The sequence below is a fragment of the Giraffa tippelskirchi genome, chromosome 13 (genome assembly GCF_054371585.1).
Source record: "Giraffa tippelskirchi isolate mGirTip1 chromosome 13, T2T-mGirTip1v1.2.pri, whole genome shotgun sequence".
Lineage (NCBI taxonomy): Eukaryota > Metazoa > Chordata > Mammalia > Artiodactyla > Giraffidae > Giraffa > Giraffa tippelskirchi.
In genome coordinates, this window is record NC_137287.1 from 78,242,514 (window position 1) to 78,270,235 (window position 27,722).

General features: G+C 46.2%; 1 protein-coding gene and 1 long non-coding RNA gene across 36 annotated transcripts in view; one reads left to right on the forward strand and one right to left on the reverse strand.

Annotated features, from left to right (window-relative positions):
• Positions 1 to 13,502, reverse strand: part of SVIL (supervillin) — a 259,115-nt gene extending 245,613 nt beyond the window's left edge. For 32 of the 35 annotated variants that reach the window (XM_081553952.1, XM_081553929.1, XM_081553966.1 and 29 more), the window contains exon 1: positions 13,164 to 13,502. The gene's annotated coding sequence lies outside the window, so the exon portion shown is untranslated. The remainder of the gene's footprint in view (positions 1 to 13,163) is intronic. The other 3 variants (XM_081553941.1, XM_081553947.1, XM_081553962.1) reach the window with 2 other exon arrangements.
• On the forward strand, positions 12,012 to 26,633 carry LOC145531437 (uncharacterized). Its single transcript, XR_014072444.1, has 3 exons — positions 12,012 to 13,009; positions 22,944 to 23,185; positions 25,853 to 26,633. It is a non-coding gene; the product is annotated as an uncharacterized LOC145531437 (long non-coding RNA).
• The last annotated feature ends 1,089 nt before the right edge of the window (positions 26,634 to 27,722 follow it).

The window sequence follows — 27,722 nt, forward strand, 5'->3', positions numbered from 1 at the left end:
AAATGAGAATAACACTACCTACTTCAGGTGGTGGTTGTGATTCAGTGGCATTAGTGATGTGAATGTGTTCTCCACATACAAGCACTCATACAAGTATAAGCTTGAAATCTCCTAAATTTAAATGATGATTATTCATGAGAAGTCATATTCATAGCACCTTAACGGTAACTTCCAATATTCACTAAAGAAGGCATTACTCTTAGCAACAGCTGTTTGTCCTACCAGACAATGAATGATACTTCCGGGAATAATAGTAATAATAGTAGGAAAACCATCTGGAGAATAATTCTCTCAAGAATTCATCTGTTAAATTGTCTCTATCTATACAGAAGCTAAAAAAATATTGAATCCACAGGTATCCTTGTATTCACCTACACTGAGTGACGATAACTAATCTGTAAGCCTAAACATAATGGGGGCAACTCCTCCACAGCTCATCAGCTGTCCCCAGTTCTCCCTGGAATTGAAAACAGTGGGGAAAGCACTGGGAAGTGGCACAGCAGATAAAGCAGAAAAGCCATTCTGGGTTCTGGGGTTAACTCTCAGCAATCCGTGTGGAGCTGGCAACCAAAGAGAACAAAGAGCATGGAGGAGAAAAAGGTTTGGGTGATGACTATGCACACACGGCGGCTCAGTCAGTAACGAGTCTGCCTCAATGTGGGAGATCCAGGTTCAATCCCTGGGTCGGGAAGATCCCCTGGAGAAGGAAATGGCAACCCACTCCAGTATTCTTGCCTGGAAAATCCCATGGACAGAGGAGCCTGGCGAGCTACAGTCCTTGGGGTCACAAAGAGTCAGACACGACTAAGTGACTAACACTATGCAAACATAGTGCTTAACTTTATGAAGGGGACTTTTAGCTGACAAGGGAAGGAATGGAATAGAAAATGTGTACAGTTGGCCCTCTTCATCCACGGGTTCTGCATCAGGGAATTCAACCTATTGCAGATCCGCATATGCAGGATCCCGTGGATTTCATGCATATGGATCAAAAAATATATAAATGGGCCTATAAATGTTAGCTTTCCAGGTGGCGCTAGTGGTAATGAACCTGCCTGCAATGCAGGAGATATGAGACACAGGTTCAATCCCTGGGTTGGGAAGATCCCCTGGAGAAGGGCATGGCAACCCACTCCAGTATTCTTGCCTGGAGAATCCTGTGGAGAAAGGAGCCTGGCGGGCTACAGTCCATAGAGCTGCAGAGTCAGTGACGACTGAAGTGACTTAGCATGCACACATAGATATTAGCAGCTCTACCATCCGATAAAGGATGCTACTACTTGAAGCTAGAACTAGTGTCTGCAGATAAATAGAACAGTATTATGGACTCTATGGGAGAGGGCAAGGGTGGGATGATATGGGAGAATGGCATGGAAGCATGTAAATTATCATATGTGAAACGAATCGCCAGTCCAGGTTCAATGGATGATACAGGGTGCTCGGGACTGGTGCACCGGGATGACCCGGAGGGATGGGATGGTGAGGGAGGTGGAAAGGGGATTCTGGAAGGGGAAAACATGTACACCCACGGTGGATTCATGTCAATGTATGGCAAAACAAATACAATATTGTAAAGTTAAAAAATAGAAAACAAACTAATTAAAAAAAAAAAAGAACTAGTGTCTGTGCTCAAAATGAAAGTGAAAAGTTTTCTACAATAAATTTGCAGTTTCCTTTAAGTTCCCCCCACCCAAGAAGCCTAGACATTAGGGATGGAACTAATTTGTTCATGGAAAAAATATAATAAAGTGCTTTCACTGCCTGCTGTAACTAACTTGTGCTTTCTTCTAACCCTGGGAGAACCAAGTACAGGGGGGAAAAAAAAGCCATCTGATGAAAGCTTTTAGGTTTTTTAAAAAGTGATGAGGAAGTTTTTTTAAAAAACATAGATGTTGGGTTTATATAAATAATCAACTGAAACATTTTTCTACTGTGTAATTTTCCTGTCATGCATATAATATGCTCTTCTTTTTCCTGGAAATCCGACATCAGAACTTTATGATGATGACTGTTTCTCAACAGATTATTGGATAATTCTGGGGTCAGAATAAGAATATAAACATATATATGCAAATACATATATATCTATATATCATACACATTTATCTTATTTAAAAGTCTTACATCAAATTCATTATGAGGAATGGGAAGGAAATAGTCTAACACTACTTGAAGTAAGTTCTCTCTATACTTGGGTTCACAATCTATCAATTTTTCTAGGAATGTAGTCACAGAAGCACAGGAATGTGTTATCGGGGAGATGAGAGTGCACTCCGGGTGTAACAGGGTGTTATGAGCCTTATTCTTAGAGCTTTTGGACTTGCAATCTAATAGACTAAAAATACAGCTTTTTATTTTATTTTATTTTATTTTTTAAAATACAGCTTTTTAAAAAAAGAAAGCCTGCTTCAAGTTTTCAAGCATGGAATTTCCTCTTCATGGCACATAATCCAGGAACAGAGGACTACCTTTCTACTTACCCTGCTATCAAGGGCCACATCTGAAACAGGACACACAGACACAGCCCTGGAGCAGACCATCCTTGTCAGAGTTTCTTCTTAAGCCCCAGAGTGATTCATCCTGAGAAGGCCACCCTGGGTCCGCACAGACTCCCTCTGAGAGAAAGCAGGCCCAGCTTTCCTTTCAAGCCTCTCCTTTTCTCCAAGAATAGTAGGTTTCGCCAACCTGCCTAGCTGGTATTCGTATAATCACAACCGGGCTTTTATCAGAAATACCAACGTTTGATCCTTAAAAGGCATTCAAGATAAGAGTAGTGTAGTCTACACCACGCTGGATGTGAAGATGAGACTTCTGAGAGCGGCTTCAGGCACACAGATCACCTCCAACGGATGGGGAAGTCCCTCTTCCCTCCAACAGGCCTGAAATAGAACCTCTTTCCTCCCCCAGACACCACTGAAAACAGCAAGGCAGATACTAGAGGCTGCTGGCTGTGACACACAGCACCAGGAAAAGAGGCCGCTGGCTGTGGAGCACAGTCCCTCCCGAGTGACAATAAGCCTGGCAGCTAGTTTCTGCCGAGCTTGTCAGAGGGATAAGAAAGCCTCTTTAGAAACACAGTTGGCAAAACACTGAGTATAAAGGACACTCCGAGAAAATGCATAATTACAGACTCAGAGTCACTGTCTGGACTACATCCCCACCATACATCCCTTAGAGGACAGGGGGGTCGTCTGCACCCCACCGGACATCCTGTAAGCACACCACTCTTCAGGCTTCCTTCTTCCTTCATTACATGCAGTGGTGCAGATGGCCACAGAAGGAAAAGCCAACCTACAAGACACTGATATGGTTGTCTCCTTGATTAAATAAAGTTGATGGCTTGAGATCCTAGTTCACACCCAGACTCTACTACTTACTGTCTTGCCTCATTCGGGGTACTTAGCCTATGAAGGCTTCAGCTCAGAGATGGTGCTGATGAAAAGCTGCGCTGCACTGCACTTCAAGCCTCAGCAAAGAGCCCGATACACAGTCCCAGCAAATCTTCCATACTGCTGTAATCAAGTGGTGGTGTAAGCATCACCGCCCCCACCAGTGCATCCTGTGTACCCCGTTATACCCGGAGTGTACTCACATCTCCCCCACAACACATTCCTGTGCTTCTGTGCTGGCAAACCCATCTCCGATTGTAAGCCCCACGAGATCAGGATTGACTCTATAGTCTCAATACCAAGCCCACACACATGTGCACACACACATGCGGTTAACAGATATTTGCTGACCAAACCACTGACTGAACAGTCCACTTGATGCTTTCACGTCTTGTTTCTACATAATCCCAATTTAAAAAGCCTTTCCCCAGATGTTAATATAGATGCATAACTAGATTAAGTGAACTGAACCTGGTAACCACATCAAGATGCCGCTGGACACCAATTAAAGAGTATGGATGAAACAAAAGTCCTTTGCTCTGGGTGAGTCTGTAGGAATGTAAGCTCCTATCCCAATGCTTTAAGCAGGTTCCCCTGTCTACCAGGGCAAGAAAACTGGGCTCCTTTTTAATTGGGAAGATCTATAAGCAAACTCCATTTTGGCATAGGGAAGCATCCTTTCCCTTTATTTTGCAGAATTAAAACAAAAAAAAAAGTGGAGAGCAAGATGTGAGGGCTCCAGAATTCATGGGGATCACCACTGAGCAGGAGCCAAACCCCAGAAGCTCCTCCTGCAGCCCTGTTTCAAGGCATCCTCTTCCACTGCCTCCCAACAGCCAGCCTGCTCCATCCTGACCCTGAGGATGCCTCTCTGTGACCGAAGCTTTGGAGAGAAAAATAAAGAATCCCAAATCGGGGTGAATCTGTGAAGGATCTCCCTGGACCTCCTCTCCAGTGTATTTTCACAGATGCAGATTCACAGCTAGGAAGTACCCAACATGACCATCTGGAACAGCACAGATTCAAGACGACCGATCTTTTAGGATTTACACAGAAACAGACTGGTCACCCAGCACAAACTCAATTTCCTTTAAAGGTCTTTCAAAAGTATAATTTGAAGGGGAAAAAAAAAAAGCAAACATCAATTCTGTTCTGTGTACGTACAATGTCTATTTGCAAGGAAAAAGTTATCAAAACACAAGTTTATGTTTCAGTGACTTCCAAGGTGCTGCCATGTGAAAGGGAAGCCAAAATAAATCTCAAAACCTTTCCCCCAAAGTTCAAGTCTTTCAAATGCCCTGACCGGACCAGTTTCAAGACTGGTGTTTCCAAGGTTCAATTCCAAGAATCATTTGAGTTACAAGCCTCAAAATAAAAACTGTAATAGTGCATGTAACATATGTCATGATTATACCCAATGCAGGTGACAGTCAAACAGGATTGGCTGATGACAAAGGCAGCAGGACCTGCGAAGTGTGGGTTAAAACAAATAAGTGAGAATCTATTTCTCAGGAAGCACCATCACAGAAGGGGAGGAAGGATTAGTTGAAAGAGGCTAAGAGAGTAAACCTCAACAGTGCTCAGCACAAGAAATGTGTCATTATGCGTGGTGATGGATGTTGACTAGATTTATTGTGGTCATTTCGTAACATATACAAATATTGAATCGTTATGTTGTGCACCTGAAGCTGGTATGTCAACTACATCTCAACAAATAAAAATCAAGAGGGTTAAAAAAAAAAAAGGGTGGGGTGGGGAGCAGAGGAAGTGAGAAAGAAAAAGCAGGACAGAAACAAAGCCATGCACTGGGAGGCCTGGGAAAGGGCACACACAGAGGGGCCGAAACAGGGCCGCAGGATGAGCCAAGGATCAGCCATCAGCCAGAGGAGGAAGAGCCAGCAGAAGTAAGCAGCGAGGATGGCAAGGGGGAGAACTGACCCCGTGTCAAAGGACAGGCTGGATAGTGGGGGAGCAATTAAACACCAATGACAGATGGAGATAAGGGCATTCCAGGCAAAGTGTCCCTAAGACACCTGAAACCAACGGCTGTGGGAGGCGGCTGGGTGACGGCCACAGACCAGGAAAAGGAGGGCAGCTCATCAAAGAGAAAAAAAAAAGGGGGTCTTACAAGGAGGAGAAGGCAGCCAAAGCTTGGAGTGTAGGGTGCTGTTAGGAGGCATACGGGAGCAAAACTGTGTCTGCACAAGGATTTCACCAGGGAAGGGCGGTCTTGAGCCAAAAAGTGGCCCCTCATGGCTGTACCCCCAAAGCTCATCACCTTCTTCCTCCTACAGGGAAGCGGCTATTGCATCCAGAGTACTGAATGGGGATGAAACGCTCTGAGATGTAGTTAATGTGAAATCATCTTCTGAAAGGAGCTGGGCAAGCTGAAGAAGAGTAACACGTCCCCTGGCCATGTTAGGGCCTCTGTGTGTGCGCGCAGGCATGCACGTGTGTGCTCGGATCATGACAGGTAGGAGGGATGCCTGTGTTATAAAGCTTGATGGACCTAGAGGTGATCATACAAAGTGAAGTCAGAAAGAGAAAGACTAATACCATATGATATCATTCATATGTGGAATCAAAAAAAAAGATACAAATGTACTTATTTACAAAACAGAAACAGATACACGGATAAAGAAGACAAACTTATGGTTACCAAAAGGGGAAAGGGGGGCAGATAATTAGGAGTTTAGGATTAGCAGATACACACCACTATATTTAAAACAGATATCCAACAAGGGCCTACTGTTATAGTACAGGAACTCCACTCAATATCTTATAATAACTGCTAATGGAAAAGAAGCTGAAAAACAATAGATTTATATACGTGTGTGTGTGTGTATAACTGAACCACTTGTACCTGTTACACCTGCAACTAACACATCATTGTAAGTCTACTATAATTCAATTAAAAAATAAAGGAACAAAAGAGAAGTTGGCAACTGCCCTCAAGAGCCAAGACTTGAAAACAGCACATGGTAAGTGGACATTTATAATGTGCAGAGAAGTGTAATGAGGAAAAGAATTATTCCAGGGAAAGAATCCAGTGAGGACCATGCAGACAAAAGACACCCAATGAAGTCTCCAGAAGGTGAGGACTTGTCCTCTACTTTCAAACAAGTTGATCCTTTCAAGACTTGATCAGCAAGGGCACACATCTTTGAGGCAGGATCTTATCATTCTAATCCTAGCCCAGGCAAGGTTTTCAAAGGCAGAGCCAGTTTCCTCTTTTGTAAACTACACCCCACACCCTTGAGGCTTCCCCCCTCCTGCCACACCAGGTCATCAGCTCAGAGAGCCAAACACAGTTCTTGAGGGTCTCGAAATGAAATGGCCGCAAAACCAACGGAAAGCTGAGCTATTGTCAAAAATCTAAGATCCCTGTGCAAAGGGGATGAAATAAAAGATGCGTGGGTGTGTCGATGGAGCCCTGAAGGAAATTAGAGGGCTTAGAACTGTGGGTCTAACTTGGCAATTAATGGGTCGCTGGGAGAGCTGAAGCCACAGTGAGTCCCAGCACAAAAACCACTAAGAGTAAGATGAGCATCAGAATTAGAGGGTTTTATTCATGAGGAGGGCATGGCAACCCACTCTAGTATTCTTGCCTGGAGAATCCCATGGACAGAGGAGCCTGGTGGGCTACGGTCCACAGGGTCACAGAATTAGATATGACTGAAGTTGACTTAGCACACACATACAAGGGACCAGAGTTTATTTTATAACCTCTCCTAGAACAAAGGGACTGAAGCTGACTCGATTCCCATAAAGCACTGCATTTATGCTTGTAGCTGCTAGAGGTCATTCATTCACCTCCATTCACAGGAATTAGGAGGCAAGAGGCTTTTGAGTGGGCTTCTTTGGTAGCTCAGTTGGTAAAGAATCTGCCTGCAATGCAGGAGACCCTGGTGTGATTCCTGGGTTGGGAAGATCCACTGGAGAAGGGCTAGGCTACCCACTCCAGTATTCTTGGGCTCCCCTGGTGGCTCAGACAGTAAAGAATCTTTCTGCAATGCAGGAGACCTGGGTTCGATCCCTGGGTTGGGAAGGTCCCCTGGAGGAGGGCATGGCAACCCATTCCAGTATCCTTGCCTGGAGAATCCCCAGGGACAGAGGAGCCTGGTGGGCTACAGTCCACAGGATCGCAGAGTCAGACACAACTGAGCGACTAAGCACAGCACATGCTTTGGAGTGCTGGGCAGGAGTCAGGGAACTGGGGGGCTCCGGCAGAGACAGGTATGTCTACAGGCACGTGCAAAGCCTTCTCTTGTTAGGATATGAACTCAACATCTGATCAACCTTATCAAGCCTCTCCCATCTTCCTGGCCCCACACCCTCCTCCTCAGCTTTATTTGAGCAGACACAGTGACAACACCAATGGGATTACATAAAAGCTCTCTGAAGAGGCACCTTCACACACACACACAAATGCTGCCTCTATTACAGCCTGCATGTTGTATTTGTTTGTGTCTGTTGTTTCTGACCTGCGAGTCCATCCACAGCTAGGCCCAAGCCCATTTTCATCTTCAGGTTCTCCAGGCCTGCTTGCATATAAACACTCAACCTAAGATATACTGAAGTAAACCAAAGAGCCAAGTTATCCTGGGTAAGTAACAACTTCTTGGAAACTCCAGTTTTCTCAAGGATAAGATAAGGGGTGTGGGCAAAGCACAGTCTGGCTCTAACAAATGCAAAATACCCTAAATCTTCAGAAAACAAAAGTGCACCATCTGGACATACATTGTGACTTTTATACATTTCATGCAACAGAAGAATATATATGATTAACCCTGATGAATATGGCAAATTAAAAAAAAAAAAAACCCACTTAGTTTTACCATTCAACCTGTTTCTTTGTTAGTCACCGAAATACAAAAGCAGCCTAGGTTTTCAGGAGGGAAAAACTACATACATGCTGGTCATCCTCAAAAAAAAAAAAAAAAAAACCGGTATGGAGAGGGGGGAATGTTAATTCTGACATTCCCTTTTCTCCCCTGAGACCCTCTATCTGGAATAACATTGACATAACAGAAACAAACAAGACTCTTTACAATGGCTACAGTTTAACAAAGGCGTCTATGGATTTTTACCTTCCTGGGTTTCTGCACAAAAGCAGCAAATGTAAGCACAGTTGCCCCAGCAGCTGGCAAGTTCTCTCCCATACGCGAAGAAGTTGTGGAGCAGCTGGGGAATGCAAGATGCTTTTGAACAAGCTGCTATGTGATCCAAAATAAGGCTGCCTGTTCATCTTCCCCACAATGGAAGCGACAGCCCAGCGCAGGTCTGGCGCATGCCCCGCAGCTGCTTCTTTCTTCCACCCTGGAAACTCAACAAGTAGCTACAAATGAAGCGAGATGCACAAAAGGGGAGAAACCTTGCTGCTAACCCTTTGCACGCCGTCCCCTGGTTATAGACACGCAGCTCATTCGCACCCAAATGGAAAAATCTATGTATGGCTTTCAAGGGCAGTTCCACCCTGGACTCCACTCCATGCCCTTCTTGGTGACAACTTTCACCATTGGGTGGCATTTAATGATGTTATAAGGTCTCCAGTCCTTCACCCAGGATGATTATTTAAAAGATAAATGCAAAAATCAAGAACTAGGAAGCAGCCATGTTCACGAGGCTTTCATCAACAACTTGACATAGCACACTTAAAAATAACTATTTCTGCACTTGCATTGGCTAAATTGAAAATCTTCCAAGTTTTTGTTTTTTTTTTTAACATATGAAATAGTTATCCTGGATGTTCACTTGTGTAGCTTAACTGGACATAATCAGATCCCTCTCTGCCACCTTCCAAATGTTAGTTTGGCAATTTGGGCATCATACACAGTTGACCATATTTGAGCAAACAGTTTTAAAATGTTATCTCAAACTCTCCTCCCTCCCTGATCAATTTTGTGGCTCATCTTTAAGCAGACGCCAGAAAATATTCTGTTTTCCAAGTATATTCCAAAAAGTATTCTACTTTCCCGCTTGCCAGGATCTGGCCAGCACAATTTTCACAGTGACAGAAATTTTCTTTAGCGTTGTCAATGGCTAGTGAAGGCACAAAGAGAAGACCTGCTTCCTTTTCTCCAGCTTGTTTGGTGGATTTGAGGGCTTTTTTTTTTTTTTTTTTTTAAGTCCTGTCCTCTTGGCCACAGGATACTGGCTTTGAATTTAAAAAGAAAGAGGAATAGCTGGAAGGTTGGCCACAAAATTACACAGCGGTAACAGGAGGAGGAAAACCAGGCGGTTCCAGAGCTCCTTGTAAAATCCTTGGGCGACTAGACAAAGTTTTCCATCATTACCACCCCCAACACAGACACACACATAGCACTTGCTGACAAGAAAGAATAGCTAAGTACACTACCTTGCTATATGAATGAAGAAGATCAAGTTAACTCTCAACTATTGTACCTCTCTACACAAAAGAAGAGAAGATTCTGTTCTCAAATCTTCTCATTATTAGTTAACACTTGTTGAGCGGCTACTATGTGTTAGGATCTGTGCTACTAAGTGCCTTATATGAATGATCACATTTAACCCTTGCAGCATGAAACCAGGCAATGCTACGACTGGTGTTGTTTAGTTGCTAAGTAGTGCCTGACTCTTTGGACTGTGGCCCTCAAGGCTCCTCTGCTCATGGGATTTCCCAGCCAAGAATACTGGAGTGGGTTGCTATTTCTTTCTTCAGGAGATCTTCCAAACCCAGGGATCAAACCCATGTCTCCTGCTTGGCAGGTAGATTCTTTACCCTTGTGCCACCTGGGAAGCCCCAGCGTTACACACCTATAGACGGTGGAGGCAGCAGAGGAAGCCGGCCCTTAATCATCACGCTTCGCTGTCTGCACAACTGGCAGTGCCCTAGGACATTCTGAGTCAGGACTGTCATTCCAGGGTTTCAAACATTTTTCTCTGAGACAACACACTTTCAGTACGCTTAAGACAACACCACCTTCCCATATCATAAACTGGAGTTCAATAAGGCTTAAAGATGTGATGATCTCAGATGCCTAACAGGAATTTTAAAGTCATAACCTACTAGTTATGACTTTAATTAATGAAGGTTGATGCATTTCCAAGGCAGACTTCATTTTAAACACACGTGGCAGCAATGTCAGAGCTTAGATGGGGTAGGAAATGCAGCCCTCTTCCTGCAGGAAGGCCAACGGAGCTGCGAGCTACCTAGATAGAACTCCTGAGCCCAGGCCCATCTGCCTAATGAGATGCCTGCCGAGGCAAACCGCAGCTGTTTCTGCCTCTCTTTGGTGCTGTCAGATGACTCTAAGCAGTTTAGTTGTCTTCATATACCTTAAGCTTTAAACTAAGAGTTGGGGGAGTTCCGTGGTAGCCTAATGGTTAGGGTTCTGGCTTTCACTGCCAGAACCCATGGGCTTGGGTTCAATCCCTGGTTGGGGAACTGAGATCCTGCAAGTTGCTCGCGGTGGCCTAAATAAATAAACTTGGTTTAGCTGAGGCCCTGAGCCACATAAAAGTCAGTCACAGGTGAAGTCAATCTAATCCTAACGCCATCAAACTGAACCCAGGGTTAGAGCTTGTACCACTAACTCTGCAATCACCCGTCTACAACGCCTCTCGCAAACGAACGGTACCCTTTGGAGCGGGACAGACTCTCGGTGCTGGACACCTCTTTGAGCCCGTTTCCCCATCTTTATGATAGAAGGCATCTTTCCGTGGGAGGCTGGGAGGCTTAAAAGTGAATGGTGACGATCCTCCTTAGTGGATATAAAAGTCTACTTCAGAAGGGAGTGGCGGCAGATAAGAAAACGTGAAATCTATCCATCGATTACGGAGGGATACGGTTTCACACCAGAGCGGAGCGCCCCAGGTTTCTCCTGGGCAGCACCTCCTCTGGCGTCCTGCTCCCGGGAAGCGTCTGTCGCACAAGGGAGATGCTGCCCCTGCCATCCCAAGGACAGGCTTGTGCCTAAGTCTGGGGTTTGCACGCAGTGACCACAACCTCGAGGGAGGACAGGAGCTCTCCTCTTTCTCCCCGCCGTCCTCTCCCCTCAGCGGAACTTCCAATTACAACAAACCGTCAGGATTGTACCGGAGCTGTAATGCCGACGCCAGAAGCGCTTAACCCCGCACCTGACCCAGACTGCGGCCTGAACTGGAGCCGCCGGGCCGCTCCCTCACAGTAATGCAATTACCGCCTTCTGGAGCTCCCCTCGGGATACCGGGGGGCGGCCGCTGTCACCCCGGGACTAAGCCCCTCCCTTCCGGGAGCCCGCGCGGAGGGGCGTGGCCCGGCGGGCTGGCAAGGCGCGCGGCGCTGGCACTTCCCACCGCTGGGGCGCGACCCAGGGACCCCGAGGAAGGGGCCCGGGGGCCGCTGCTGCCCTCGCCCTCCCCCCAGGCGGTGAGACGGGAAGGCCGGTAGTGTCGCAGTTCTGGGCACACGCGTGTCCCTCCCCGGGCCGCCCCTTTCCCGCTCCTCCTCCCCGCCTAACGGGCCGCCCCGCTAACTTCCCGAAACTCCGCGGAGGGGAAGCCTGAGCCGGCCGGTGCCGCGGGGCGGCGCGGCGCGCGCGCCGGGGACGGAAGTGGGTGGGAGCGGCGGCCGCGCCGCGCCTTTGTTGTTGCTCCGGGACTCCGCGGGCCCCCGCCCCCGGGAGCGCCCCATCACGGCGGCCGGATGATCGGTCGCCCCCGGGCGCACCCGGCAGGACCGCCCCAAGCCCAAGTCTAACTAACCTCACCTCCGGCCCCCGGGGGAGGGCGCGCCGCGGCGCGTCCTAGTGTCTGCCCGCCGGAGCTCTGCGCGGCCGATCCCTGCCCTCGGCCACCGCGCGGAGGGACGCTCCTCACCTTCTTTCCGAGCTTCCCCCAGACCTCCCGGGGCACAGCTGCCGCTCCCCGCCCGACAGCCGCTGGGCAGCCCGGACTCTCGACAGCGCCGCGGCCACTCCCTGCCTGCTTTCCCAGAACAAGGACCGGGTCCCCCTCCCGGGATGATTCACAGCTCCTCACCTGGAGCCTCACTCGAGTGCCCTCCCTCCTCCGGCCGGAGCGGCGATCGGGAGCGGGCGCCCTCTGCCGGGCCACCGGCCGGAGCTTCCCTGGGCCGGAGCGGATCGGGAACATGGGGCCGGGCCGCGCGCAGGGACTCCCGCGCCTCCCACCGCGGCCACCCACGAGAGTAGGGGCCAGCGCGCCGGGACTGTCCTGGGCCGTTATACGCAAGCTGGGCCCGACCCCGGCCCAAGAGGACCAGGGCTGTCCCTGTGCCCCGGGGCCACTGCGCGCCCCACTCGCGGGCGGGCCGGCCGGTCCAGCCCTGCTCCCCGGAGGCGTTCTCAGGAACCCACCATTAACCGCGTGCGCAAGACCAGTTAAAAAAAGCCCTGGAAAGTCAGTTTCACTGTGTCAAACAAAGTTTGGGTCCTGATTCTCAGTAGCCCTCTTCTGCCCGAATTAAAGGGCCGGAGGAGAGGGTAGTGGCCTTATCACACCCCCGAGTCCTAGGACTCGGGAGACGCTTGGGGCAGCTTCAGGGACAGTCGCAGTCCCGGCGGAGCCCAAGGTCGGCCGGCGTGTCGCTCCCCAACCAGGGGGGAGTGGCTGGCCAATGACTCGCTCTTTCGCCCGAGTAAACACACTTCCAGCAGGTGAGTCTCCCCCCTACCCCCGCCTCCGCCCTGCCCCAGATCCCGGGTACAACTTTGGAGAGGAGCCAGGAGGAGCCGAGAGAACACCCACGCGCGAGGGTTCGCGTCCCCAGCCCAGGGGGTTCACCCGCGAGCCCCGACTTCCCGCACTCACCTAGCCGGCGCGCTCGCCCACCTGCCTGCCGGCCGCCGGCACCGAGTTCCCCGCGGCGACGAGGGTGACGGGGGGGTGGCACACTGGTCCTTGCGCGAGCTGGCTCTCGGCGAGGGGCTCGGGAGGGTCTGTCCGGCGCTCCGTTGCCGCAGCTGCCAGAGCAGACGAGTTGCGAGGCGGGTCAGGGCCCAGCGAGCGCCTCCTTCCCCGAGAGCGGGCGCGCGAGTCCCGGAGCTGCGGGCGGGCGCCGGGTATTAATTGTAGGGCCCCCGGGTGTCGGCCGCCGGGCGCTCTGAGTGGCTAGGACCGCGCGCCAGGCCAGCGGGGCCCGGGCGACCCACCCCCTCGGCGCGCACCCGCGCCTGCCGGGGAACGCGCGCGCGCGCACGCGTCTGGCGGCTCTGGGCCCCAGGGCTCGCCGCGCTCCCGGGGCTCCAGACCTGCGGCCGCTCTGAAGCCGGAGGGGCGCCACTGACCTTAGAGACCCGAAACTGGAGCTCCGAGTGTCCAGCCGATCCAGGGATAAACCCCAGCAAGGTGTGCGAACTTTGTAGTCACAGGCGCTCCGGGCCCGTTGTCAAGGAGACCGTCCTGGCCCCTCCAGTCACAACTGTGAAAGTCACGTCACCCTCCGACCTGCGGGTCTGGACGGAAAACCTTTCCTTTCTCCCCGCCAGTGGTTCTCATAGTTAACTTTCGCTGATCAGAATCCCCCGCCCACCTCCACCTGAGATTTGTTGAAACACTTGTCACGAAGCCCCGCCCCACTTTCCGATGCTTTACATCTGCCAGGGCGGCGAACTTGGCGTTTCTAACAAGTTCCCAGGTGATGCTGAAGCAGTTGCGAAGATTAAACGAGTTAATAAGGTTCGTGGAGTACTCGGTAATCTGCAAAGGAGTAGGTAAATTTAGATTTGTGAAATCCACACTTGCTACTCGTCTGTTTCACTAGCTTGCGTTAGCATGTGATTTCCATCCATCCCCTGCTGCTTTTCCTCTGAGGTTTAGACTCTTTTCCTCTTGAGTAGGAGGAACACCATAACACCAAGTTATGCACAGCAGCTCCCATCAGAAGAATGAAAGGTGAGTGTGTTATTGATAGTTTTCTAGGGCTGCCTAGTAACTACCACAGGCCACGTGGCCTGGACCACAGAAACTAATCTTTTCACAGATCTGGAGGCTGGAAGTCCAGGATCAGGTGTCAGGAAGATTGGTTTCTCCTGAGGGCTCTCTACTCGCCTTGAGGGTAGTGGTCTTCTCTGTGCTTGGCATGGTCTTTCTTCTATCTGCGTCTGTCTGTGTCCTAATCTCCTCTTTTAAAGACAGCAGTCATAGTAGATGACAGCTCACCCATGAGGCCTCATTTTAAGTAAGTTACCTCTTTATAGACACTGCCTCCAAACACAGTCACAAGCTGAAATGCTGGGAGTTAGCACTTCAGCAGAGGGATTTGGCAAGGGGCAGGGGACCACAACTCAGTCCATAACAACAGCGAGCTTCACTGCCCCTAACACCCGAGAACAGAGCTTGAGTTTCAGCTTCCCTTCCTCCCTCCTCATCCCTCTGCCCTCCCCTGGAGCTGGTCTGTATGTGGACTCAAGTGCTGTAATTCAAAGCTGGAAGGACTTAAGGACCAATAATGAAATAGCCTTCTTAGCTCAGGGTCCTCAGAAATACAATCAGTACAACACTCCAGTGTGTCAAAGGGATATAGCAGAGTCTATGAGCAACTTGGAACCCCCTGCCCACCAGACATTTCAGAACCAGCCCTTTACAGTTTGTTAATGACTGAGTAGAGAATCACCCTTACCTTCTTCATTCTGCCTTTATTGGAGCTATGCCCTCTGCCTGGCACCTGTGCCATCTCCAGAAGGCTCCTGAAGGAGGGACTGTGTTGGATAAATACAATAAAGACTCTCCACTTCTCCAGCTCTCTGGGAGAGCTCTGGCGGCATTTAAGCTAGGAAAGGCTGGAGGAGCAATTACAAGGCAGCTGGTGCAGATCCCAGGCTCACCAGACCCAGCTGATCTCTAGCAAATCAGTAATAACCCTGAATCTGAGGCCTTCTCTGAGCCTTATTTCCAATTTTCTGCTGGTTTGATCTTTGCCTGTGCTTCATCTAACACTAGGCTAGACTGCTCCCTAATCTCCATATGCAAGTGGCTATTAAAATCAGTCTGGGCACTCTAGACTTGGCATATCCAGCACTGAACTCCTTTCCCCAAACTTTGTCTCCCCATCTAAATCCTCCTGCCAAGTGGTTAGCACAGATGCCCATCTGAGATGGGACCTGCTTTAAGCCACTGGCCGCTGTGTCCTTGATGCCTCACAGAGGGCTCCCTGCTTTTCCATTCCCACCACTATCACCCCAGTAAGGTCCTTTTTATGCTCTCTCCTCTGGGTTTCTGCACTCACGCCCTAACTAGACCTGCTGCCACAGCCTGCTTCTTGGCCAGCATCATCCACACTGCTCCTTTAGGGATCTTTCAAAACCAGAAACCTCTTTATCCTGTCAGTGGGTTACCTTTAGGTTTCAGGAGAAAATTCAAGCATCTTTGTTCACTTCCTTCTGAAGGCTCATCTCTGACCATCTCCCTATCAGTGACCTTCATTGGAGTCATAGGGACCACTCGCTCCCAATGCCTGCAGACTCAAGAGGGCCCCTACTCTAGAAACACAAGAACCTATGACTCTTTCAGTCTATGGAGACAGTGTCACTCCTCTTTTAGCCTTCCCTAGAGAGTCGCCAGGTCTAGGAAGTGCACCCACCCCTTCCTGAATTAGGGAGCACGCCAGGGCGCATCATAGAACTTAGGACACTGACCAAGAGTCCTGGGTCTTCTGCATCCTCTGTTAAACCATGAGGTTCTGGACGACAAGAACCCTATCCATTTTTTTGTATGCTCAAGTCTAGACTGGAGAAGGCAGTGGCACCCCACTCCAGTACTCTTGCCTGGAAAATCCCATGGACGGAGGAGCCTGGTAGGCTGCAGTCCATGGGGTCGCTAAGAGTCGGACACGACTGAGCAACTTCACTTTCACTTTTCCCTTTCATGCACTGGAGAAGGAAATGGCAACCCACTCCAGTGTTCTTGCCTGGAGAATCCCAGGGACGGCGGAGCCTGGTGGGCTGCCGTCTATGGGGCTGCACAGAGTCGGATACGACTGAAGCGACTTAGCAGCAAGTCTAGACTGGACTGGATGCTCAAAAAAAAAAAGTTTGCCTGCAGGAATGAATTAATTCTTAGAAATTCAGAGGATTTAGTCAAACTTGGCATCTGTTAGGAAGTATTTTATTTGGAGCAAGCTTCACTTCTCCAACAATATTTGTGAACTTCGTGCTTGAATTATAGGTTCATTCTCTAGAATCTCTAATTAACTTCTATGCTAAATACCCAGGGTACCTCAGGGATTTTCAAGCTGCTGGTCTCGAAATCAATTTTGTGCATAAAGATGAGAATTTTTAAAAAATGAAACAATTTAAAAATACTTGAGTGTATCCTGTCTAGTAAGAGTTAGCATTGTTTTCATGAAATTTTTGTTAACTATAATTGTGAGTTGTGTGTGTGTGTGTGTATCTGTGTGTGTGTGCAGAGTTTTTGTGTCATCCAATTTATCCCTTCCTGTAGGTCCTAGTTAAATTCTAATTATCTTAGCAGGGCTGGAGTTGGGCTCACTGGAGGACACATATTTATAGAGACAATGGGAAGAAAGGGGAGTCATTAAGCAAAGGACATTTTCTGGAACGAAATTCTGAGCCAGGCTTTAAAGCCAGCAATTGGCCAGTGGAGAGTAAAACATAGGGCTCTCTCTGCACGCAGTAGGTGCCACATTAGTGCTTTGATTGACTGGTCTGTGTGTGAAGATGTGTGTGGGAAGTTCTCTTGGCTGGAGCCTGTCAAGGAGTCATGAGAAATGAGATCAGTGACTCGGTGCAGAGGAGAGAGGCCTGGGTTGTGGCCAGACCTGGCTCCGAGGTTTCCAGACATGAGCAGGAGGTGCTGTGACATGGGATTTCTTAACCTGGTTTTCATCACGAATGTTCCAAGATCAAATGTTATGAAGTTAACCTTTGCTGAAATCAAAATACCACTTTCCCTGGGTTAGAGTGAGAGACGTAAGTGCTCAAAGCAATGAATTCAGATGAAAAGTCGAATTTTTCTCATCTCTGGTAGCTGACTCGTCTGGAAAGTCCATGGAGAGAAGGGCCAAAATGCGATAGGATTATGTAACAGGGAGAAGTAACAAGTGGCCCTGATAAAGCTATAACCTTGAGAGTTCCGCCAAGTATTTCCATCCATATTAAATGCCTTTTACTGAGGAACCTAGATCCAGCCCACAAACATTTAGAAGACAATGTTCTCACTCCCTAAAGTTTAGAATCTGTAAAAGAAGGTTGCTGTGTAAATAAAGAATACACATTATTGCTACTATGTTTTTTCATTGCTTAAGTCATTTTGATCTCAACAGATGAAAAGAATAAATACTTGGGCCAGCAGGATGTAGACAAGATTTGGGGAAGGTTGTTAACCTTAACAATTTTTTTAGATTTCTGATTGAGGTAACCTTAGTTTATAACATTATATGTTTTATGTGCACAACATTCTGTTTCTGTTTTGATCTGCCCTACTGCATGCTTACCACCAAAAATTTAGTTTCCACCAATCATCATATAGCTGATCCTCTTACCCCTTCCTCTCTTTTGTCTGTATCTACATGTTTGTTTTTGTTTGATTTGTCCACTTATTTTGTTTTGTTTTTTATATTCCATATATGAGTGAAATCATATGGTAGTGAGATAAGATTTTTAAAAAGAGAAACAAATAGACTGGACCAAAGATAGCCAAAATTGTAATGAAAAAGAAATTCTAGAGGACAATCTCTATTCTCTTGCTTCTCAATAGAAATACAGTTGGCCACAAATATTATAGAATTATATTTTAGATTTGAAAGATGGACAAAATCGGAAAGAAATCAGACTGTAGCAAGCATGAGTTTTAACAAAACTTTAAAATGGGTTCCAGATTCTTCTTTCAGCTTTTTAAAACACACCAGGATGGGTTGGAAAAAAATGTGGTTTCAAAAAATTCCTGGGGACTGAAATATTCTTTGATATTATTTATAACACTGACCAAGTCTCAACCATCTAAACTAACTAGATGGGTGTTAGTTGAACTTTTCCCCTAAATACAGAGAAGATTCTTTGTCCATATTTCACCCTCCACTCCTTATTCTGTGTAATTTTATAAGTAATAAACCCTTTAATTTCTTGAAAATTAGTGGTGGTTTAGGTGCCAATAGGAGTATTTAACTAAAATTACTAATAAAAACTGAAAATATAGATGGGGTAGAACTAGTTTAACAGAAGTTGCTAATTTCCTTCAAAATAGTCCATTTTCTAGTTCATCACTGTATTTACTTGCTTCTCCATCCTCTGAGAGTTGCAGAGCCAACTTGCTTGGATTCAAAGCTGTGTTACCTTTGAATTACTTTTAACCTCTCTGTTCCTCAGTTTCCTTAGCTATAAGTTGTGAGTAACAAGAGTACTCCCTTCTGAAGACTTTTATAAAGAATTTAGACAGTGTGATTGACAAGGGGTTAATATCCAAAATACATAAACAGCTTACACAACTCAATATAAAAAAAAACAAAACCCAAATAACCCAATAAAAACATAGGCAGAAGACCTAAATAGACATCTCTCCAAAGACGATGTACAGAGAGCCAACAGGCACACAAAAGATGCTCAGCATCACTAGTTATCAGAAAAAAAAGCAAATCAAAACCACAATACGTTATCACCTCACACTGGTCAGAATGGCTATCATCAAAATGTCTAAAAACAACAAATGCTGGAGAGGGTATGGAGAAAAGAGAACCCTCCTACACTGTTGGTGGGAATGTGAATTGGTGCAGCCACTATGGTGAACAGTATGGAGGTTCCTTAGAAAACTAAACACAAAGCTACCATATGATCCTGCAATCCCACTCCTGGGTATAATTCAGAAAAGACAAAATCTCTAATTTGAAAAGATACTTATACCCAATGTTCATAGTAGCACTATTGACAATTGTCAAGATATGGAAGCAACATAAGAGTCCATCAACAGATAAATGGATAAAGAAGATGTTGTATATATGTGTTCTCAGCCCTCAATCATGTCCAGCTCTTTGCGACCCCACGGATTATAGCTTGCTAGGCTCCACTGTTCGTGGAGTTTTCCAGCAAGAATACTGGAGTAGGTTGCCATTTCCTACTCCAGAGGATCTTCCTGACCCAGGGATTGAACCCATGTCTGTTGTGTCTCCTGCGTTGGCAGGCAGATTCTTTACCACTGTACCACCTGGGAAGCCCATAAAAGAATGAAATGATGCCATGGGCAGCAACATGGATGGACCAAGAGATTATCATACTGAATGAAGTAAGTCAGACAAAGACAAATACTATATGAAATCATTAAAAAAAAAAAAAGTCATTTATATGTAGCATCTAAAAAAACAATCAAATGAATCTATATACAAAACAGAAACAGACTCACAGACATAGAAAACAACCATATGGTTATCAAATGGGAAGGAGAGGGGATAAATTAGGAGTATGGGATTAATATATACAAACTGCTGTACATAAAGTAGATAAGCAATAGGAAACTATATTCAACAACTTCAAATAACCTATAATGGAAAACAATCTGAAAAAAATATATAACTGAATCACTTTGCTGCACACCTGAAAGTAATGTACTATTGTAAATGAACTATACCTTGGTTTTTTTTAAAATGCATGTATTATGTGACCCAGAAATTTAAATGAGAAAAATAAAATTTAAGATAATCCCTCCAACATGGTAAGTTGTTAATAAACAGTGACTATTGTTCTTAGTTATTATACATGAAAACTTCACCCATCATTCTCTTATTTCACGACTTCTTTGCTCGAGAACCACTTTGGACCTTGTCAATGTTGTCAGTAGTCCGGATGCTAGGATGGCCCCATCCAGGCATCATCTCAAGCATTTCACTTGTTTGTTGCAACAAATTTTTCAGCTCCTCAGGCCCTGGGCTGGACCCTCAGGAGAAATCAATAGGCCAGCCTCTTTGTACTTGCAGTAACAAAAGAAACAGTTACTGTTTGTCATCACCAACAGGTAAAGTCTGAAGATGCTTGAGTTATTTTTTTTTTATTTAAAAACACTGAGTCTTCATTGCTGCGCGAGGGTTTTCTCTAGTTGTGGCAAGCCGGGGCTACTCTCTAATTGCAGTGTGTGGGCTTCTCATTTCGGTGGCTTCTCTTGTTGTAGAGCACGGGCTCAGTAGGTGCGATGCATGGGCTTAGTTCCCCCATGGCATGTGGAATCTTCCCAGACCAGGGTTCAAACCCGTGTCCCCTGCATTGGCAGGTGGATTATTAACCACTGGACCACCAGGAAAGTCCCTCGAACTATATTTATATATTGCCTTTCCCAATAGATGTTAACCACCTTGAGGGCTGACTCTACTGCCCTGACTGGAAGGAAACTTACTTTGCCCTGGTTTTCCTTTCTGGAGTAACACCCAAGATCCCTAGGGTTGTTCAGATGATAGTCTGTCCCCTGTCATCTGCTGAGACCCTCAGTGTGCCTCTCAAAGCTGATCTCTACAACCTCTGACTTCTAGACACATGAGGGGCTAAGCTCAGGAATGGTACCTTGGTGCTTGGATCCAAGCAGAGACACAAGACATGAAGACAGAGCTGCCGGAGGGGGGACCCACAAGGGGTTAAGTCATGACAGATGCATAGAAATTACCCAGTGAAGAAAGAAAGAAAGAATACCCCAGGGAGACATTCTATTAGCATTTCAAGAGTATCACACATGAATTATTAGCTTCATTCTTCTACCAGCACAAAACCACCTAGGTGGCCTTGAAAATACCATCCCACCTCCCATATCATGGGTCTAGCAATGGGTCCTGCTTCCACTGGGTCGATGAGAGCTGATTGCTCCACAACGAACCCTAGGCTCGTTCACTCCCCACACCGGTGCTTGTCCAATAGCAATGGACCTACCACTACCTAACACCCATCTGTGCTGCTTTGAAAGTTTCCTGAACTCCTTATAAATTAAATCTCACCCCAGGCCCATATGCCTTAATTTAAGCCCTTTCCCTCCAGTTATATTCCTGGTGAGACAGGAAACAGCCTCATGTTGATGGTGGTGGAGATAAGACTCCTTCCTTCCGGGAGTTGGGATCTTCATGCCTTTGTTGTATCACAGAGCCACTGCAGAGAGCAGACATTTTTTTTAAAATCACCCCTCCCCCCGGTTTATTAAAAACAGGCCTTTGATGCTCCTTATCAAATCTTGCCGAACTCTAAACCAGGGCTTTATTTCATATGACAGGATGAAAAATAAGTAATCCTCCCCTTTGCCTTGAACTAGAACAACACAGGAAATAAAAGACTAGCCATGCAGTCAGAGGCCTGCAGAGCCCTTTCCTGGCGAGCATGTAAATCTGAGATGTGTCCCCGACTCTAACCTGATCTGCTTTGGAGAAGATGATGTAAGAAAAGGCTTAAAGAAACCCAACTCCAGAAGATGCAAGCCAAGAGACTTGCTCAGCCGGGACAGAAAGTGCAACGGATCCGTGCTACGGGGTCACCCGACCTGATGGAGATCATAGGGCCTGGCCTACCAGGCTTGGACACAGTCTGTTGTGCTCGGCGGGCACAACCAGAGGGCTCACAGTCAAGCGACACAACTGTCTTATGACCCGGTCCTGGAAATTGCGGTTAAATCCCAGAGGCACATCCCTCAAGGGGGCTCAAAGAGAACCAGCAGGAAATCTGTGCCAAAGATCAAAATCTGGGGTTAATCACGGGTCTTAAGAATAGTGCTTTCTTCCAGAGAGTGTAATAGATCTTCCTAAGAGATTAAGGCGACAGCTGCAGAGCTGGCCAGGGACCTGCCTGTTTTGCCAGGGCCCTGGGTTTTGGGGGGTCATGGCCAGGATGTGTGGTGGACCTTAGGCATCATGCTCACCTTCTGATTGCTGCTGCTACTGGGTTCTTGCTCCCCCCACACCATGGTGCCAGTTATCCCAACTCTGCCTCTGCCCCACCCACCACCACCCTTCATTTCTCTAGTTAATAGTCAGATAGTATTGGTTAGGCTGCTTTCAGCTAACAGGTAATAGACAGTCCTCTATTACCTGTTAGCTTAAAGAGCGACACTCCATTACAGGACATGCAGAGGGTTTTAGGATTTGCTCAGTTTGGGGGCTTTAAATCTGTTTCCCTGTGGGCTCTTTTTGCGTGCTTCATCCTCAGACTGGCGGCAACAAGATGCTGCAGCTGTTTGCAGACCTCACGTCTGTGCTTGACAGTATCCACGAGGAGAAAGCAAAAGTCACTCCTGGAAGCTCTTGAAGAAGACGGAGAAATGAATTTCCCCTGAGCCCCCAGATAGTTGAAGCCTTTGTTTGTATGCCATTGGCCCCAATTACATGTGCTCTTTCCTAAATCAGTCACCAGCAAGAGAGGCAGAGCCCCCCTTGACCAATCAGGCCACCCTGGTGTGGAGGGCATCAGTCACGTTCCCCTTTAGGCCCCATGACTATGGGGGGAGGGGAGAGACCTGAACAAAACCGGGTTTCTGTTACCAAAAAAAGGGATGGGAAGGCTGCTGAGCAGATGGTTATGGTGTCCTCTGCCATAGGGTATGTATTTATTATAATTTTAAATAATAAAGCTATGGTAATTGTTATGCTTTCTCTCAGTATTCTGTCTCTCTGCCTTCTAGCACACAACAGCGTTGACCTTCTTGACCCCCAGTGACACCAGATCTGGCCAGTGAGCTGTGAACTGAAGTGAGTGTGTGTGTCTTCTGGGCCAGAGCGTGTTACTGCCTGCTCTAGTTTCTCCAGGCAGTTCTTTTCTGCTGCCCCCCGGAACCAGGAATAGTCCAGACAATGGCTGCCCCATCAACCTTGTCCTGGAGTGAGGACAGTGCAGAGGAGCAGAGCCTTCAGGCCCCTGCAAAGGGTGAGTGGTAAGATAAAGGGAAAAAAACCACAGTTCAATACTTGGAGAGAATTTGTTAGTCAAGCCAAAACCTCTTGTATTTCTACTATTAATTACATAATAGCTTACATTTACTGAGTGTTTTCTGCCTTCCAGGCATGTGATAACACAGTGTCGCTAACTTCAATGGATAGGAAGAATCAGGGGTGGTGGGGTCTCTGTCCATCTACCCAAGCCCCCAAGATGTCTTTACTCCTAGGTGTTTGTACCAACTGGCACTTGTCTAAGGATGTATCTATGTATCGGTTGCCTGTCTACCCAACAGATAAATGTCCTAAGGATTGTGGAGTAGAGAATGAGTGAGTACCAATGCCTGTGAATAGGAGTCTTCAGAAAGAGATCAGGAACACTCAGGTGTATACCCAGGTCCCATGAATACTGGGACTTCAGTAAGAGGAGAAAGGGGAAAATAGGCCACTGGAATAAAATTCTCCATGGTCCTCTTGTGCTTCTGCACATCTTGTGATCAACGTACTGAGCACTTTTTGCTCCAAATACCTTGTCAAAGATGTTTGTGTAGCAAACAGTTTGGAGGCTAGAGATAATGCCTCCCCCAGAGCAAAGAGCAAGTTTGCCTACCCCCTTGAAAAGTAGAGATAGTATCTTTCTCCAAAGCAAAGGCAATTATACTTCCTTTCCAGTATAACAAAGACAACGTCTTCCTCCACAGCAAAGCAGCCATGCTTAATGCCATTATAAAAGAGTTGGGCTCCTTAAGTACAGGGTTCCTCTCCTATAATGCAACGCACTGTGTGTGTAGCTATCATCATTTATGGGAATTGATACTTCGATGCAAAAAATTCTGATATGCCAGTTACTGGTATTGCTATGGGTAATAGACAGTCTTTGTCTCTGACCCAGGAGTCTCATGTCTCCTAACAGCACTTATGAGACTGTGGCAGGCCAGCTTTCTAGCTTGCCAGTAGTGTAAATCTCAGATCCTTCATAATTCCTGACACGTGTGGTCGTTTATGGACAAGTAACATTCCAAATTAAGCATATGGAGAGAAGTTAAAGGGAAACCGTTCTTATCTCAGGAATTCTCTCAGAGAAATTGATCTTTTTCATAGTAATATCCCTTATATTCCTTTCTTAAACAGGGTAGACTTGGATGATTAAAAATCCCGAGATCAGGTACAGCCCTCAGGGTGGGTTACAGACGTGCTCAGTTGCTCTTCTCTATTACGAGAATGTTCTCTAGAATCTTCACATTCATCTGAGAATCTAAGCAACCAGTTTGTGAAAATAAACCAGAATGCTACCCAGGAATATCATTCTCAAACTGTCTGATCGAAGGTCTGCTCTTATAGCCCCTGCTTTCTGTCTTCAAATATCGGAAAACCTTGGCATTCCAAGTTCCAAATTGAAAGTGAAATCGCTCAGTGAGAATTTGATTTGAACAGAGTGTGGAATTGATTCTAAGGGTTTGGTATAAGTTTAACATCTGACTTATATGTTACCTACTATGTCCCAAATCATGAAAACTTATTACAGACAACCAGGGTTCAAAGAACAATAGATTTTGCAGAAATCTTTACTCCCAGCTACACATTTCTCCCAACAATTCAGTGTCAAAAATTTAAGTAATTCCTTATAAGACACTACAGAGTTATAACATGTCAGAGATAAGGGTGCAAATGTATGTTTACCATCGCAAAAAACAAAGGACAAAATAAGACAACCTGCATGGAATTGAGACCATCCAGAAAATAATTTTTAATTCCATCCAAATGACTGAGTCAGACTTCAATGGTTAATTTTATAAATGAGTCTCCATTGTGTCAATCTGTCTGTCCATCATAGATTACCTGAACTGTGAGATGTGCTGGGGGGAACCTCTTAAGAGTAAAAATGAATCATCACTATGGTATTTCTACAAGACTTCAATCCATTTATTTTCTGGTATTAAGTTTACTTATTCATTAATTCAATCTGAATGATTTTCCAAATACTTATTAATATGTTAAGCTAGAACAGATACAGTGCCTGCCCTTAGAAATGTTCACTCAGGAATGGTTTGACTTTGAAATATGTTAAGTGTTGTGAAGAAAAAGTAAATAGTGTTGTGAAAGCTTATAATAGGAGCCTTACCTAATCTTGGGAGGCTCAAGAAAGACTTCCCTGAAGATGGGACATTGGAGCTGAAATCTCAAGGCTTTATTAAAAGGGATTTACTATACAAAGAAGTTGGGGATGGAACAGGGGTGGCAAGGGGAGCTTAGAAGATTATTCCAGGCTGAGAGAGAAGCATGTCCAAAGGTCTGGTGGCAGATGGATCCTTGCTACTTTTAGGGCATTGAAATGGTCAAGTCCCAAACCTGGGACCATTTGAACAACGAAATATATAATGACAGCAATATATTATATCATAGAATAAAACAAATCCACCAGGCTAGTGATAATCAACAAGTTAATAAGTGTATGAAAAGAAAAGCTATTTTTTACAATAGGATTCCAATTAATAAATTTAAAAAGGATAATGGACATAGAAAATCACTATTTGAAGAACACAACAGTAATAATTACTGCATGCATGAATCAACTGGTGATAAAACTGGCAGATATAACTATGATGAGAAACCTCATACTAATATAGATTCAAAATCTCTCTTCTCCCCATCCTTCCAGTAAAGAGTAACTTTATGATGCAGACACCTTTTTAACCAAGGACTCACCATGATGAGACATGAATATCATGTACCTCCTGATGCAATACACTGAGAAGGGACACAACATCATTTCTGTGATATTCTTGCCAAATTATGTGTAACCTGGGTTTAAACATGAGAGAAAAGCAGACAAACCGAAACTGAAACTCAGGCTACTAGATAACTGGACTATGTTCTTCAAGATTGTCAAGGTCATGAACCACAAAGGAAGAATGAAGAACAGCTGCAGATTGGAGACCAAGAAGAAGTGGTACCCCTAGGCAATGAGCAATCCTGAACCTACTGTTGAAATTCAAGTAAAGTCTGTAGATTAGTTAGTAGTTTTGCTTGCTGTGGACAAAAATGTCTCTTGCCGTATCAGTAAAGAAAGGATGTTGCAGCCATCGAGCCAGCAGCCACTGCAGCCTCCCTCAATGGTGTACCCTGAGAGCACTCAGGATGGAGAGAAACAGGATATTGCCCTAGATAGTTAAGACTCAGATGAAAGGAATCATTTCGATAACCTCAGACTCTTGTCTCTTCCCATACACAGAAAAGCACTAACTTCATTCATTTAAGATGTCTGTTTTTCTTTAATCAGCAGTAATATTTTGATGTTCAATTACCTGGTTTTTGCAACAAAACCTCCTATATACCCTGACTCCTCCCTTGTCTCCTGGAGCAGACCTTCAGAGTATCTGAGAGGCTGTATCCCACACTTAAGTCCTCCAAAAGTCCACCAAATAAAAGATAATTCTCAACTTTTAGGTTGTGTATTTTATTCAGTCAACAACATTAATGTTAATTTCCTGGTTTTGATAATTATACTCTGGTTATGTAAGATGTTCACATTTAGGGAAGCTGAATGAAGTACATATGAAAAACCTTTTCACTATTTTTGCAATGTTTTGCATGTCTGAAATTATTTCAAAATGAGCAGCTAAAGAAATAATGAGTTAAAGGAAAAAAATGAGTCAGCTGAAACACAGAAAGTGACAAGAGGCTGGCAAGGTGGCAGCTTGAGCCAGCACAGGGATTTGTAGGCAGTGTTGGAGATTTCAGTCTTCACTCCAAGAGGAAAGGAAAACATTGAGTGGTTGAAAGCAGCGTAGAGAGAAATCAGATTGGCATTTTCCAGGCATCACACTGGCTGCCGTGAGGAAAATGAGCTCGAGGCAGGCTGGAACATGTGGGGAGATCAGAAACAGGACATTGCAAGAGAGCAGGAGAGAGGATGCTGCAAGCTTGGTCCAGGGTAGTGGCAGCCTGAATGGATGAACATGATGAGATTCTTGAGACATTTAGGAAATAAAATCATAGAGTGACGTGGTGTGGAGAAGGACCAGGACGTGGGCGTCCAGGATGAGTATCCATGTCTGGCTTGCCTGACTAAAGGAACAGAGAAGCTGTTCACCAGAGGGAGCACACAAGCTGGTGCAGAGGAATCTTTGCACAATCTGCATGAATATTCCTCTGTTTCTTTAACTGGTAGACACAGCCAGCCCCACAGGTCCAGCTAACAGGAAGTGGCTGTTAGTCAACTACCTGGGCTCTACAAGTGGGGAGGAGGCATTATGCTTTCAGTTCTCCAACTGGTCTTTCTTTGCTCTTTTCCCTAGTTGGGCTATATTCTGAACTTTATCCGTAGCACATGAATGCTACAGAGTTCTCCTCCTTCCCCTCTTCTGCAACATGTGCATACTCAGTTGCTCAGTTGTGTCTGACTCTGTGACCCCATGGACGGCAGCCCGCCAGGCTCCTCTGTCCATGGGAATTTTTAGGCAACACTACTGGAGTGGGTTGCCATGCCCTACTCCAGGGGATCTTCCCAACCCAGGGATTGAACCCAC